The sequence below is a fragment of the Sus scrofa genome, chromosome 6, assembly GCF_000003025.6.
Source record: "Sus scrofa isolate TJ Tabasco breed Duroc chromosome 6, Sscrofa11.1, whole genome shotgun sequence".
Classification (NCBI taxonomy): Eukaryota; Metazoa; Chordata; class Mammalia; order Artiodactyla; family Suidae; genus Sus; species Sus scrofa.
In genome coordinates this window covers 94,085,791-94,102,101 of record NC_010448.4, presented here as the reverse complement: position 1 = coordinate 94,102,101, position 16,311 = coordinate 94,085,791, and the positions used below count along the sequence as shown (strand labels likewise).

The 16,311-nt window shown below is 48.2% G+C and overlaps 1 long non-coding RNA gene across 1 annotated transcript; it reads right to left on the bottom strand.

Annotated features, from left to right (window-relative positions):
- LOC102159289 lies at positions 533–15,867 on the bottom strand. The gene is made up of 3 exons (XR_304016.3): positions 15,341–15,867; positions 13,689–13,812; positions 533–3,274 (listed from the first exon to the last, which is right to left on the bottom strand). It is a non-coding gene; the product is annotated as an uncharacterized LOC102159289 (long non-coding RNA).

Below are 16,311 nucleotides of genomic sequence, written 5' to 3'. Positions count from 1 at the left end.
CAGAAAAGAGGCAAATTTGCATATTTGTAAATGAGGCCGGGCCTGGATGTGGGTCTGGAAGAGCTTGGCAGTTGCTGGCAGGCAGGGAGGCAGCTGGCTCTTGCCACCGAAGCACGGGCCGCGGAATGAGAAGATTTGGAAGACGGCTCCTTGGCTGGGGCTCCAAGGTGCTCTCAAAGGGGGTCAGACAGGATGGCCCACCTCACTCCCCCCATCAGGGCTGGGAGAATGGGGGAGCCCAATGCTGCTATTTTGATTCAATGAAACAAGAAGGGGGGAATATAAAGTAATTTCAGGACGCTCTGTGCTAGGAAGCCTTCTGTTTCCGTCCTTGCATAGATAGAATCTGCAACACTTGCGGGGGGGCGGGGGGGACGTCCCCCTCCACCTCCATGGAGAAGAAAAGGTTTGGGGGGGGGGGGTTCAGGGGGAATTGCCTCCTAACACACACACACACACACACACACACACACACACACACACACACTGTCTCCCTCTCTCCCCCAGTCATAGGGACACACATACACAGTCATGCACACCTACAACTCACTTACACATAACACATGCACACACACAAGCCTCGGCACCCCCAGGAGCACCCTCACCCACAACCCTCCCCGACCCACAGAGATCCACACGCCACGCTAACTGGAGCGGCACATTCACACATGTAGACATTCCCAGACTTCCCGCCACACACACATTCACGCCCTTACACATACAGACACACACTCAAACACTTGAACATAGATGTAGGCATACAGACTCACTTAAGCTGTGCGTAAATATTTACATACACACACACACACACACAAGCCATACACGAGCACATCCTTGCTGAGACCAAATTCCCTGGCAAATTCTGGAAATGCTGACCCCTCTGCCGGGGTTCCTGGTGCCTCTTTGGGAAGAGACAAAGGAAGCCAGTGAGCCATCTTTCTCAGAAAGGGAGCAGGTGTGTCCCCCCGGTTTTGGACCCGAAGGAGGCATCCGTTGCTTCTCTAGGAAAGCAGTGATGAGCAGAGGCCCCACTCACTGCCTTCCAGGCTTTGGTCTGGGGCTTGAAGCGGGGTCTGGGTGCACCTTGACAAAGGGGAGAGCATGGGAGGCAGGGGTCCAGGGAGCAGCGACATACATGCACAGAGCAGAAAAAAAAACTGTCCCTCAGAAAGTCCATGTTGACCTCGGGGGCCACCATGGAATAAGGTGACACAGGCTGCTGTCCCTTTAGGCGTGTGGGCACCCAGACCGCCAAGCCCAAAGGGAGCCCCAGACCCAGGAGCTCCCCAGGAGCTGGGGCCCCAGAGGCTGAACCCTGAAGGCCCAAGGTCAGAGACCCCATGCTTCAACCACTGTTCCCAACCCCAGCACCTCCTTCCTAAAGCCTGCACCTCAAAAGGCAAGCTAAAGAGCTCCGTATTTGTAAATTAAATATAGCTGCACTCCAGCTTTCCGAAGAGCTGGGAAGGAGAGAAGGAGAAAGAAAAAGAGAGAGGGGAAGAGAAGAAAAGCTGCCGCCCTCAGGGAAGTCTGGCTGGTACAGATTGCCTGAGTCATGAATATTCATCTGGCGAATGAGGAGAGCGGGAGTTTGCATAACAGCTCCACCCACCCAACTGAAAGAAATGTCACCGCCTTTGCCAATAAAGTGCCAAAGGAAGCCGGTGGAGGCTGCCAGCCAGACGGTGCCAAACTGCTGACTTCCACTCCCAGGCGTGGAGAAAGCACATTGTTTCCGGCCCAAGGAGCCGCCACTTGGGGCTGGGGGAATGGAGCTGGCTGCCGGGAGAGAACCAGGAAGAAAAGTTTCACTTGCCACCCACGGGAAGCCTGGTGGGCAGAGCGCCTGGGCCACAGCCCTCCCCCGAGCCCCTCCAAGAAGGGCTTAAGCCCTACGTATTGATCCAGGGCGTCCGCTATGGCCAACCACCCGGTCCAGCATCCAGGACAGCTCCCAGCTGAGAGCACCATGCTTGGAATGCAAAGAAACCTCAAGAGAGTCTTCAAGAGTCCTGGATGGTTATAGAGGCTGGGAGCCAAGGGGACAAGTTAGACGTCACTCTGGGGCCTGATGTCCACCATGACCTTGGCCCCATGTTGCAGAAGGGGACACAGAATTGAAATAGTTCTTTCTTCCTGGGGTCATGCTCACCTCTAAGGCCCAACACTACTGCCTCTTATTCCAAGAAGTCTTCTCTGACCCTCTTTCCCAAGACGGAGTCCAGCATCGCCCCATCCTTGGTACCCCTGTCCTGAAAACCTACCTGGATGCCAGCCCTTTCCTGTGCACAGTTGCCTCCTTTCCGGGGGCTGGGAGCTCTGAGGGCAGGGACCGAGGCTGATCCATCTGTCTCAGTGTCCCCAGCCCAGCACGAGATTCAGAGAAGATCCAATTTGTTGAATGGAGTTTCTGCCAAGCATTTCTATCACCATGCCTATACCCGGCCCTGGGTCCTTCCCACTGCCCTGAATCGTGCTATCAGGTCTCTGGGAGGCGATGCCTCCTGTCCCCAGCAGCTCAGTCTGGGCTCCTGAGGAGCAGGACAGATGCTGAGCGGATGACCTCCCAGCCTCAGGTCTCGCTCCCCAGGAAGAGAGGAGAGCGGTTCCCGCGCCCCGCAGCATCCCATCCTCGTGGCGGCACCCACGAGGGGTGTTGCAAACCCGCCCGCCTGCCCGCCACTCTGCCGCAGCTGGCTCCCTCCAGTAATTACCTAAATGAATGGAAGAAGCGGAGCTGGAGAGAGGACGTTCTCTTAGTACAGAAAAGCAATTAGGGCTGTGGGCGTCTCCAGCTGCTGCTCCTGTTATGTAAAGTTTGGGATGTGTATTTGGGATTTAATGAGGATATTTATGTGTTCGCATCTCACCTTCACCGACTGTTCATTTCAAGCGTCCAGAGTATTCTTGGGCTGAGGACGCGCAGTATAAGCCAGGCGACAGGCTGCAAGGAAGCCATGCCACCTCTAGGCAGTGGGGTAGCCGAAGAGCCCCTTCTCGGGGCTCATGGAACTCCAGAAAACCACGATGACACCTCTGGAGACCAGCACCCTTCCGAAGCCTCCCCAACAGGTCCACACTCTGCTTGAGGCCTCTGGAGACTAGAATTCTTTTACTGCCCCTTTCATGATTGAAACATCTGCGATTGTTGCAAACTTCTTCCTTGAACAGAGCCAACATCGGCCTCTTCGCAATATTCTCGAACTGGCTCAATCACTGTCCCAGGGACCACACAGGACAGGTGACTCAATCTATCCCCAGGCAGCTCTTAGTCCTGCAGGAGAAAAATTGGTGTTAAACTGAAGACATTTCTGTTGCCGAATAAACGTGGGAAAACCCTACATCAAAGTTTCTTTGGCGTTCCCATTGTCGCGCAGTGGAAACGAATCCAACTAGTAACCGTGAGGTTGCGGGTTCAATCCCTGGCTCACTCAGTGGGTTAAGGATCTGGCGTTGCCCTGAGCTGTGGTATAGATCGCAGATGCAGATCAGATCCTTCGTTGCTGTAGCTGTGGCGTAGGCTGACGGCTGGAGCTGTAATTTGACCCCTAGCCTGGGAACCTCCATATGCTGCAGGTGTGCCCCTAAAAAGCAATCAAGCAAGCAAAAAAAAAAAAAAAAGTGTCTTTGCTGATTGGGATCAAAATGGCAGAGGAGGAAGATGTGGTGCTCGCCTTCTCCTACAAACACATCAAAAAAAAACCTATCTACATGTAGAATGCCTCACACAGAACAGCTACTGAACGCTGGCAGAAGACCTTAAACCTCTAAAAAGGGCAAGAAACCCTCCACATAACTGGGTAGAACAAAAGGAAGAAAAAAAATTCTTTGCTGCAGGATTTCTCAGAGCCTTTCTGTGCGCACGCGCACTGGACAGCAGGTGCGGCCTTTCATGAATGTTATTTGCTCACTGAACTCTTTTCTGTGGGAACAACCTCAACAATCCTCACACTGGGGTTCCAGAGTTCCCGCTGTGGCACAACGGGATCAGCGGTGTCTTGGGAGCACAGGGACGCAGGCTCAATCCCTGGCCCAGCTCAGTGGGTTAGGATCAGACATTACCACGGCTGCAGCTTGGGTTGTGACTGCAGCTCGGATCTGATCCTTGGCCCAGGAACTCCATATGCCACCAGGCAGCCAGAAAAGAAAAAAGAAAGAAAGAAACTAGGGCTCCAAGGAGCATGTTTTAGGAAACACTGCTTCTGCAGGTTAAGAGCAAAGTCCAGGGCCCAAGCTCCCTCAAGCACCGCATTTCTCCTTCCCCATCCTGGTCACTTCCTGTAGACCAGCTCTGCCCATGTGTCTGTCTCCCTCCACTGCCCCAGACAAGCTCTGGCCACTGAGAGTCCAGAAGAGTCTTTACCTCCTGTGGCCAGGACTGAATGCTCCCACCGATGTAAGCAAAACGACACGAGAGAGGCATAGCAGCTGAATTGCATGTAGCATCTTCCCTAAAAGTGCTCCTGACAAGCCATGACAGAACCTCCACACCTCGTTCTGCTCTGGGGCCCCTCAGTCGGGTATTCCAGACAATAGGGTCCCTGCTATGCCCTCCCTGGACAGCCAGGTGGTGGGCTTGCCCAAATATCTGCACATCAACCAGTAAATCACACACATGGTTAGGCTTTTCCACAGCATCACTCAAAACATGAATTTGCTCTAGCATCTACTCCACCTCACAGACAGAACGCTACCACCATCCTAGGCTCCAGATCCAGAAGTATTCCCGGGCCGAAGCCAAAGCCCACATCTGCACTTCTCTCTCCAGCACCTTTAATCACCACCATCATGCTTTCCTTCTCATCATCTTTTTTTTTTTTTTTTTTGTCTTTTTTGCTGTTTCTTGGGCCGCTCCCGCAGCATATGGAGGTTCCCAGGCGAGGGGTCTAATCGGAGCTGTAGCTGCCAGCCTACGCCAGAGCCACAGCAATGCAGGATCCGAGCCGCATCTGCAACCTACACCACAGCTCACGGCAACACCTAACCCACTGAGCAAGGGCAGGGATCGAACCCACAACCTCATGGTTCCTAGTCGGATTCGTTAACCACTGCGCCACGACGGGAACTCCCATCTTTTAAGTATGTATTCAAGCCCAGGCATGGAAAGTAGGTTCATCTCACTGGCCAAGTCCAATTGATTGCTGGTGGCTCCCTGGCCTGGCTATTGGGAGAAAGATGCTAAGGCTTTCAACCGGGTTTGGGAGAAGGATTAGTGATGTCTGCCAATGCTGGGGAGCAGGCAGGGTGACATGCATGTGCTGGTTATTGCCATCTCTGATCCACACTTTCCCTCAAATCCGGTCTCCCAAGCCATCACTTCCCTTTCTCCCATCATAAACTCTCCCCCACTCCCACCCACCATGTACAGCCTCATTCTCCCATCAAACAGCTCTCTCTGAAGTCACCAACAAACTCCTATCTGTCAAGCCACATGCCCTCTCGATGTCAGCGCCTTTGTAGCATTAGATAAGGTTGACCTTTCTCTGGAAATTCACACCCCTGACCCCACAGAATTCTGAGGCACTCTATGCCCCCTGCAGCCTCTGGCCTTCCTGACCACTCATCCTGTTTCTTCTGCTATCTCATCAACATAGCCAGGTCCTAGAGCCCAGTTTCCAGCCGTTTTCTGCTCCTGCCAATGCAATCCCTCCCTCTGAGATCTCACCCACAGCTCTGTCCTTGGGGAAGAGAGCCCCCTCGCCTGTGCCTCTGTGATCAGCCTCCTAACCCACTGGCCACGCTACCAGCCAAAGCTCTGAGAACTCAGCACCATCTCCTTCCTCCACCCAAGGCTTTCCACCCTCATAATCCTCCCCAAATTTTGGGCTCGAGTCTTGACTCTCTCTAGACATCCATGAAATCGCCATGTGCTAATTCCTCCTGTTTAATACTTAGCTAATTTCCAAAATGAAAATAGCTTCATTATTTGTTCTGATTGAAAAGTATGTTATATCCACATTATTTAAAAAAAAAAAGCGAAGCAATACTTAAAAGTATGAAAAAGAAAGTAAAAAAAAAAAAAAAAAAACACTCAAAATCCTACCTCCCAGATATAGCTACCTCTAGCATTTTGGTGAACAGGCTTTCAGACATATCTCTATGCATATATACACACAGAGATCTATGTATATAATTTTATAGACGAGGGATTGTATTATACATACTGTTCTCGCTGACACCTGCTTTTCTCTCTCAACAATATGTCATAGACATCTTTCTATGTCAATAAATAGAGCTCTAAAAAATTATTTTAATTACTTCGTAGTATTCCATTGCATGTATGTATCATACTTTCTTTAGCTGGGTCTCTGTTGATGGTTTAGAGAGTTGTCAAGGTTTTACTCTCACAAACGACATTGTGATAAATAGCTGTGTGCATAACTCTTTGCTCCTTTTTGCAATTATCTCCTTAGAATAAAATCCTACAAATGAGGTTGCTGTAATAAGGGTAGGCTATTTCTAATTTTGCCACTCTGCCCTTCAGAAAAAATTGCCACAATGACTTCCCAACAAAAGTACTTAAGCATTTGTCTGCCCACAGCCTTGCCAGCCCAGAGTTTTCATGTTTGGTCAAATCAGAAGGCAAATAACACTCATTTTTATTGGCAATGCTTACATTACATTGGAGCAAAAGAGTATCTTTTTACATTTTTCAGTCCTTTATAATTATTTTCTCTGTGAATTGCCAGTTCCTGTCCTTTGCCCATTTTTCTAATGAGGTATTCATCTCTTTTTCAGTGAGTTGTAAGAGTTCTTTGTACATTCGAGATCAATGTCTAACAATATTTTCCTTTTTTTTTTTTTTTTTGTCTTTTTAGAGCCACACTCAAGGCATATGAAAGTTCCCAGGCTAGTGGTCGAATCAGAGCTATAGCTGCCAGCCCACACCACAGCCACAGCAACACAGAATCCGAGCTGAATCTGCGACCTACACCACAGTCACAGTCACGGCAACACCAGTTTCTTTTTTTTTTTTTTTTTTTTTGTCTTTTTTGTTGTTGTTGTTGTTGTTATTGTTGCTATTTCTTGGGCCGCTCCCGCGGCATTTGGAGGTTCCCAGGCTAGGGGTTGAGTTGGAGCTGTAGCCACCGGCCTACGCCAGAGCCACAGCAACGCGGGATCCAAGCCACGTCTGCAACCTACACCACAGCTCACGGCAACGCCGGATCGTTAACCCACTGAGCAAGGGCAGGGATCAAACCTGCAACCTCATGGTTCCTAGTCGGATTCGTTAACCGCTGCGCCACGACGGGAACTCCAACACCAGTTTCTTAACCCACTGAGGGAGGCCAGGGATCGAACCCGCATCCTCATGGATCCTAGTCGGGTTTGTTACCACTGAGCCATGATGGGAACTCCCCCATTTTTTTTTTTAACTTTTCTTCTAATGGTCTTCCAGGTACTTATGTTTTTAATTTTCATATATCATAATGTACCAAACTTTTTCTTTTATGATTTTTGGATATCATGTCATGCTTAGAAGAACCTTCTCCACTTGAAGGTGACCAGAATATCCATCCATATTTGTATCTCTATGGTCTTCATGACTTGATCCTAATGGAATGAAGTAGTAGTCAGCTTGTGTTGTAATTGCTGGCCCATTATCTCAACACCATTTATAAAGTAGCCCGTATTCTCCCAACTCAATTGAAATGCCATTCTATCAGATATAAAATTCCCTTAAATACTTGGATCCATTTCTGGACTCTGTCCTAATGACCTTTCTTCCATAAGAATTTTCATTAATGCCCCCTTTATAAAACATTTTAATATCTATTAGAGTATTCATCATCTTTATTTTTCAACATTTTCCTGACAACTCTTATTTTTTATTCTTTCAGGTTAGCTTTATAATTATTTTTGTAAATTCAAAAAAAAAATCCTGTTAAGGTCTTGATTGGATTATCTTCATTTTGTATATTCCCTTATGAGAACTGACATTCGCATTCTTATAAATATTAAATCTTTTCACTGTTTCTTAGGTGAAAAGATGTAGGTGTGTGTCGTATTTATTCAAGCTCCTTTACATCCTTCAGAAGAGTTTTCTGATTTTCTTCAGGTAAACTCTATATCTTGTAAAGTTTATTTCCAGCAATTCTGTGTTATTGTTTTCTTTTTGACACTGTGGATGAAGCCTTTAATTTTGCCTTCAAGATGATCATTTTATAAACAGAAATGCTATCAGTTTCTATGTATATAATTTTGTTACAGGTCATTTTACTAAATTCTTTATTTTTCCAGTTGCTTTCAGGAAACTGAATTGGATTTTCCAGATAAATATAACCATGTTTTTTGAAACTATGACTATGTCCTCCCTCAATAGTTATCCTTTTCATTTTCTTGTCTAGTTGCAATGTCTAGCACTTTAGGAAAAGTGTTTTATTTAATATCATTAACAATAATTATCCTGGTTTATTTTCTGACTATAATAAAAAGATATCTAGGGTTTTACAAGCCTAACATCTCTTATACCATCCTTTCCAGCTCTGTGACTACTATCCAAGTCTAGCCCATATTAATTTGCCACATACGCTATCATAAACATGAAGGAATAAGGGCAGAGAGTTTGAAGTCAGATGGCCTTTGTCCAAGCCCTGACTACCATTTACTAGTTCTATGATCTAGCCAAGAAACTCAAGATCTTTGAAATGAAGGAGTTTTTTTTCAGAGGCGTTGTTGAAAGGATTAAGTGAAATAAAACACGCTGTGCGCAATATCAGTAAATGACAATATTTTTCAAGTCTTAGCCTGCAACTTCTCCTTCCATTCGAAACTCTACTCCACTCTTATGTAGATCATCCCAAAATATCATTATGTTCACATCACTCTGCCACTCCCCCTCTGCTGCTCACAAATCATCAATTATTTCCCATTGTCAACAAAAATCAAGCCCAAATTCTTAAATGCATCAAAATCCTTCCAACATTCAATCCCAAACTTTCTTCCAGCCTTACTTCCTATATCCACCTACGCCCTTACCCATCATACACCACTACCTACACTTTATTCCAGCCAAAATGTTGTCCTCGTTAACAGCTGCCTAACACCAAGCAGGTTCTCCCTCCCAGCTCGGATCCCGCCATTAGCCCCTGCATCACCTTTTATTTGCAAGAGATACAAAAATGAAATCTAAACTGATTTTAAAAGTTGATTTATTAACAACCTAACTGAATAGTCTAGATGCCACGGGCTTCAAGCACAGTTTGATCAAGGTTAGGATGCCATTTTCTGTGATTTTCCAGGCTTTCTCATCCCTATATGTTGACAGGAGTCTCAGGGTGTGTTCCTAGTCACCTGAAGCCCACCAGGAATTAGGACAACATTCTCCTTCATTCAAATCCAAATAGACAGGGATTAGATTTTTTTTTTTTTCCAACCATCTAACAAAATTTCTGAGCTTCTTTCTATCTGATTGGGCCAACTTAAACCAATCCCTATGACCAGAGGGATGTGTGTGCTAGTTGGTTTACAACCATCCAATGTGCCAAGGTGGGGGAGTGAGTGGATTATCTTGACTGGCTAAACCAACCAGGACCCATCTCCAGAGCCACACACACTGTTCGAGGTGAATGGGGTGTTGACAATCTTAACTGCACTACAACCCCTCCATTTCACTTTCCTGGGACTTAGACTTCCTTTGAGACCCAAGTCATTCCCATAACTCTAATAATGTGTCCCCCTCCCTTTTTAGCCTCCAGAGCTCTTACTTTCAGCTCGGTACCTGGTAACCATAGCCATTTGTGATTATTTATAGAGTCCTTTGTCCATTTTTCACAATTAGTAATGAGAGAACTCATTAAAACCTACAAAACACATAATTCAAGCTAGCCCTTTAGTATACATGTATGCGTAACTGGGTCACCTTGCTGTACAGTAGAAAATTGACAGAACACTGTAAACCAGCCATAATGGAGAAAATAAAAATCATTAGAAAATTTTTTAAAAAGCTAGCCCTTTGGAGTTCCCATCGTGGTGCAGTGGTTAACGAATCTAACTAGGAACCATGAGGTTGCAGGTTCATCCCTGGCCTTGCTCAGGGGGTCGGGGATCCTTCGTTGCCATGAGCTGTGGTGTAGGTTGCAGACGCGGTTTGGATCTGGCATTGCTGTGACTCTGGCGTAGGCCAGTGGCTGCAGCTCCGATTCAACCCCTAGCCTGGGAACGGCCCTAGAAAAGGCAAAAAAAAGACAAAAAGAAAAAAAGCTAGCCCTTTAACCTTCACAACAATGCTTTGAGATGCAGAGAGGTTAAGTGACTTGCCCTATGTCACACAGCAGTTGTCCCAGAGGCCTCTACAGGAAGTTCTCTCTTATTCTCACTCTCATTTCCACTCACACACACATATACCCCCTCCCTCCCTCCCTTTCTCTCTCCCTTCCTCCCTGTCTCTCTCCCTACCTCCACAATCCCGCCTCCATTCCCCAACTCACATCTGACCTGACCATGCAGAAATCTCCTGGCATCACCTCCTTTTTCTAGAGCTTTTTCACCTCCATTTCTAGAGCTCTTAGACTTCCTCCAAAAAGTACAGAGAAAGTTTCTTGCCAGACAGCAGTTTCTAAGATTTGTGTGACAAGGCCGGGTAAAATTCAAATGACTCTGGGTGATTTAATCTGCTTGGGGCTGGGGTGGTAAATCAGAGCAGCCCAGGCTGCCACAGCCGCCCCAGAAACCCACAAGCCGAGCTGATGATAGGAGTTTATCTGCAGATCTGCAGGTGAGGGCCCTGGAAGCGTGAACCGCAGCCCCAGGGAGTTCCCCTCCACTGCACTCGGAATACATTTGGAAGGTCCTACGGCCCACAGCCTCTCCCGGCCTACATGTTCCACCAGAAAACACCTCTTCCAAGGAGACAGCCCCAATTCCTCCCTCTCCCCACCTCCCCTGGTCAGACGCAGCGCCCACACTGGACCCTGCAGGGGAAGAAGACCAGCACTGGTCAAGCTTTCACTGAAACTGCTGCCTCGGTGCCAGGTCCTTGCACACCCACACACCCATTACCTCATTCCATCTTCACAACAACTTAATGAGGGAGGCATGTCCATCCTCAGTTTAGAGGTGACTTAATTAAGGCTCAGGGTGATTAAATAACTTGCCCAGGGTTATTATATAGCTAGCAGGAGGCAGGGCCAAGATCCAAACCTAGATTCATAAGACTCCAAAATCCTCATCCTTTTGACGCCACCCCTCCATGAAATCTAAGGGGAGTAAGTACACGGTAGCTTCCATTGAAACCACCTTGTCTGAGAAAAGGGAGAAGGCCCTGGCTGAAGGGGAGTTGTATTCTGAGCAGTGGAAAGAATAGTTTTTCCCAAACGAGGGAAACATCAGAGGAGACGGTAGTCATACTTATGACACCTACTATGTGCCAAGCATGTGTGCACATGGTGGGGGTGGGGGGGGGTCTGTCAGGGGGTTCAACATCCATCATCCTAACCATGAGTCTGTAGGCAGTGGTATGCTATTGAGATACCTACCAACTAGCAATCTGGAAGAATAAAAGAGGAGTTCCTGTCATGGCGAGTGGTTAATGAATCTGACTATGAACTATGAGGTTTCGGGTTCAATCTTTGGCCTTGCTCAGTGGGTCCAGTGTTGCCGTGAGCTGTGGTGTAGGTTGCAGATGTGGCTCGGATCCCGCGTTGCTGTGGCTCTGGCGTAGGCCAGTGGCTACAGCTCCGATTAGACCCCTAGCCTGGGAACCTCCATTTGCTGCGGGAGCGGCCCTAGAAAAGGCAAAAAGACAAAAAAAAAAAAAAAAAAGAGAGAGAGAGCCCTGATTTGTAGTCATTGCCAATTTCTGCAGTGTAAATATTCCCTCCCTGGTCATCTTCCAGCTACCAGTGGGATGTCGCTGAAACAGAACTGGGAAGAGGTGTTCTCAACTGGTTCTGTAAGCCAACAGGAACCTACCCCAGCATACCACTGCCTCAAAAAGAGGCTTTATGAAACCCACATAATGGAAGAGACCAGACACAAAAGGCATTCAGGCTCAGGCTGAAATCTTTTCCTTCCAATTTTCTAAAGTCCATGTCCTCTCCACAGCTCCATATTCCCTGAACCAGGGGTGATGATCACCGACCGCTAATCTCCAAAGGAGGGTGGACTCCTATGAGGTCCTAAAGGACAGAAGAAGACCAGGAGGTCAAAGTTCAGCCTAAGGAATTCCTGTCTTGGTTCAGCACGAATGAACCTGACTAGTATCCATGAGGACGCAGGTTCAATCCCCGGCCTTCCTCAGTGGGTTAAGAATCTGGCATTGCTATGATCTGTGGTGTAGGTTGCAGATGCGGCTCTGATCTGGCATTACTGTGGCTGTGGTGTAGGCCGACAGCTGTAGCTCCAATTTGACCCCTAGCCTGGAAACCTCCATAGACCGCAAGTGCAGCCCTAAAAAGAAAAAAAAAAATAGCCTAAGGGATAACCCCTAGACTGACAGCTCCAGGAAGGCAGCATCCAGCTGTGCCTGGCACATAGGAAACGCTTGATGAATGAAGGAATGAAAAAGCCATGATATGCATGTTCTACTGACGCCTCAAACTCACCAAAACTGAATTCATCACCTTTCCCAAAAAGCCATCCCTCCTCTGGTGTTTCCTGTCTCTGTGAATGTCATATCCCAGAAACCTGGAGTTCCAAACGTTCCCTCTTCCTCAATCCCCACAATCCAAACAATCGGCAAGTCCTCTCTCCTCCACTCCCGAGTTCCTCTGGAGCAGACCCTGTGCCCATCATACCCACTCTGCTCTCCTGGCTCAGACCATCACCATCTCTCCATGAACTGAATTGGCAGCCTCCTCACTGTTCTTTTGGGACTCATCCCTGGCCTGTCCCCACCCCCAGCTCCTGCCAAATCCGTCATCGACACAGGTGCCAAAGTGATCTCTCAAAACTGCCCCTCTGAGCATGTCCCTCCCACCCCTTCCATAGCTCCCTACTACCCAGAGGGTAGAATCAAAGCCCCTTGGTTCTCCAAGGTCTGGCCGTGCCTCCTTCCCCTGTGTGATCACTGACCTCTGCCTCCACCTCGTACTGGCCTTTCTTCAACAACTCCAAACATCTTGGCGTCCCCTGCACGTCTGTCTCTTGCTTCCGTCCCTGCCTTCGCTCTTGTTCTACTCTCCGCCTGGATGCCCTCCCTTCACCTTGAAACTCCTACTCATCCTTTAAGACATAAAGCAATGTGGTTTCTTCCATGATTCCTGGGAGCCCTTTCAGCACTAACGTTTCATAATTCTATTGCCAAGTCTTGATAGTCAAGGCCTTCTGGATTCCAGAGTCACCTTCTCTCTTTATGGGACCATGCAAGGATCCTTTAGGGATCCTCTAATCCAATTCTACCATTTTACAGACAGAACATCTAAGGCCCAGAGAGGGAAAGGCGTTTGTCCAACATCACACAGCAAGCCAGCAGCAGAACCAGGACAAGAACTATGCACCACCATTCCCACACATGTATTCTCACCACAGTCATCGCAAGCCCACCCAGACTTACCACCCCTCCCAACATGCAAGCCAGACTCGGACATTTCCTGCCTTTGGTCATGCAACAAGGCCATTCCCTTCCACAGCCCTCCACCTCTAGGAAGCCCATCCTGGTTAACAAGCCCAGCCCCTCCACACACCACACCCTCCCCCAAATCACCCATATTTGTCAGAACCCAGCAACTAGGGCTTGGCTCACTCACAGGGATCAGTGTCTTGTTCCATCTTGCCAGGTGGGATGCCCACTCCTCGGAGCTGGCCAATGTCTCCTCATCGTCTTTCTTCTCTTACTCCTCCTTTTACAACCCCCAGCTCAATATACAACAGCTCAGAGTAATAAGGAATCAAAAAAAAAAAGAAAGGTCAGAGGAGGTTCAAGTCCCAGTTCGGTACATCCCTGACTGGTTCCCCTTAATCCCTCTGAGCCTCAACATTCCTTATCGGTGAAATGGGTCCATCCCCCAATGGTTGCTATGACAACCGAAGGACCTCACCCTTATTACAGACCTAGCACTTAGTAGGCGCTTGGTAAATGTGAGTTCCCTTCCTCACTTGGAGAAAAAGCCTCCTCGGGACTGGGAGGTGGGAAGATAACAAACACTCTCTCACTCCCCTCCTCAACAGGCTATGAGCAGCCTGTGTGCAGAAACGTGGGGCGTCTCCAACCCCCTTCCCCACCCCCAACAATCTGCTTTAACCTTCCCATCACAAATGCCTTGTTTATTTCAATATCATCCGTTTTACTTTTCCGTTCAGGCACCAAAAAAAAAAAAAATTACAAAAACAGATTTAAGAGGAGAAGAAGTATTTAATGAGTAAAACTGTCTGCAGCCCTGTTTCTCTCTCAGGAAAAAGTGGCTGTGATTCTGGCATGAGAGAGGGAAGAGCAACAGCTTCACTTCACCGCAGCTGCCAGAAGGAGTGCATTTCAGAGTGGAACAGAACCTCCGAATTCAACAGCACGTCTCTCAGCCAGGCGCTTCCTGTGCCGAATTCAGCTTGGCAGGTGACACCCCAGCTCAAGCAGGGATCCAGCCCTGACATGAGCAACTGCAAGGCTCTCTGTTCCTGCCTGCTTCCAGCATGGGAGAAGCAGCCTGCCAAGCAATGGCAGACCACTGACCACCAGGCTGCGGGCTCCAACAGTGGAGGGAGGCCAATGGAAAACGGGTGGATACACCTGGCCAGCAGCCCAAGGGGATCAGGACCCCTCCCTCTTCCATCACATTCAGGGACTAGCATTTTCCCCTCCCCAAATGAGGGCGACTGGGCATAAAGATCAGATCCAGGACTTGCTGCTCAAACAAAAGTTCAGAAGTTCCCATTGTGGCTCAGCAGGTTAAGGACCCAATGCTGTCTCTGTGAGGATGTGGGTTCCATCCCTGGCCTCACTCAGTGGGTTAAGGATCCAGCGTGGCCACAAGCTACAGTGTAGCTCACAGAAGTGGCTCAGATCTGGTACTGCCATGGCTGTGTTGTAGGCTGCAACTGCAGCTCTGGTTGGACCCCCCAGCCTGGAAACTTCCATATGCTGCAGGTGTGGACATACACACACACAAAAAAAGTGAGAAAATCTGCAGCTTCTTCTCCACCTTCAAAGGTATTCTGGGGGGTTGCTCTGGATGGAATCCAAGGTCAAACTCCAGAAGGGTTCTGCTCCCCTAAGAACGCCCCCACCACCACCAAAAGAAAAGAAGAGGAGCTGAAAAAACAGAAAATAGCACATGTCCTCCACCTATGTACAACAGAAACTGCTCCAGGCAGAGAGCAGGCTGGACCAGGATGGTGGTCCCCCTCCCTTGACTCAAACCTCAGACCTCTATTAATGTAGCCCATCAACTCAGACTGAACTTACCGGCCCTTGAACTCCTAGATCTCTTTCTCATGTGCTGCTGTCCCTCTCTACAATTCTTTCCTGTAGTCGAGATAGGCCCCAGCATTCATCCCTGTGACATTTCATCATGCTAAATTCACTTTGTCACTCCAGCATATGGAGAATTTTCTGGATCCCGATCCTGCTATCCGAGCTTTTCTCTGCACTTTCATTTTGTTCTACCGCCTCCTATTGTTACAGGTCTGCACCCTCTGCATCTTCTTCTGGGTCCTTGGCATATGTTGGCCAGAGGAGTAGAAGGCAGGATCCCAGAGCAGCCTCTAAAGACCTTCACAGACTGACCTGGTTCCACTTATATGAAAATCCTATAGTTGTCATTCGCCCAGATGGGAGCCTCCTCTGTGCCCTCACAGCCATCCATCACATCCTCAAGAGCCATGAGAGATCCTATTCCGTGTCTTGGCAGAAAGGTTCAGGCAGATCCAGGCTTGAATCCCAGCTCCATGGATCTTGGGCAAGTCACTTAACTTCCTGGAGACTCAGTTTCTCATCTGCAAAAGAAAGACTCACATCTAGTGCACAAGCTTCTGAAGATTAAAACCATGACTGCAAAGCATCCAGCCCACAGTAGGTGCTCAGCCAATAGATTCCACTGCATCACACGCATTTCCTTCATCCGCTGGTCATTAAGCTGTCGAGAATCTAAAAGATGTGCCTGCTCTTGGTGAACACACATTGGCTCCAGGGTTCACTGCCCTCTTTTCCGAGTGTCACATTTTTCACCACCCATGTAAGGCCCTCACACTAATTTAAGATCAGCCAAAACCCTGGTTCTTCTTTTATGTAAATTCCTGTCAAGACAATCTTCCCTTCCTGGAGCTGTGTAGTTTTTAAATATAATACAGTAATAATAGCAACGTAATCCTTTCATTCCTGGCATGAAACTAAAAACATCTCTATTTTGCCTATGAGGAAACTGAGGTTCAGAGAGG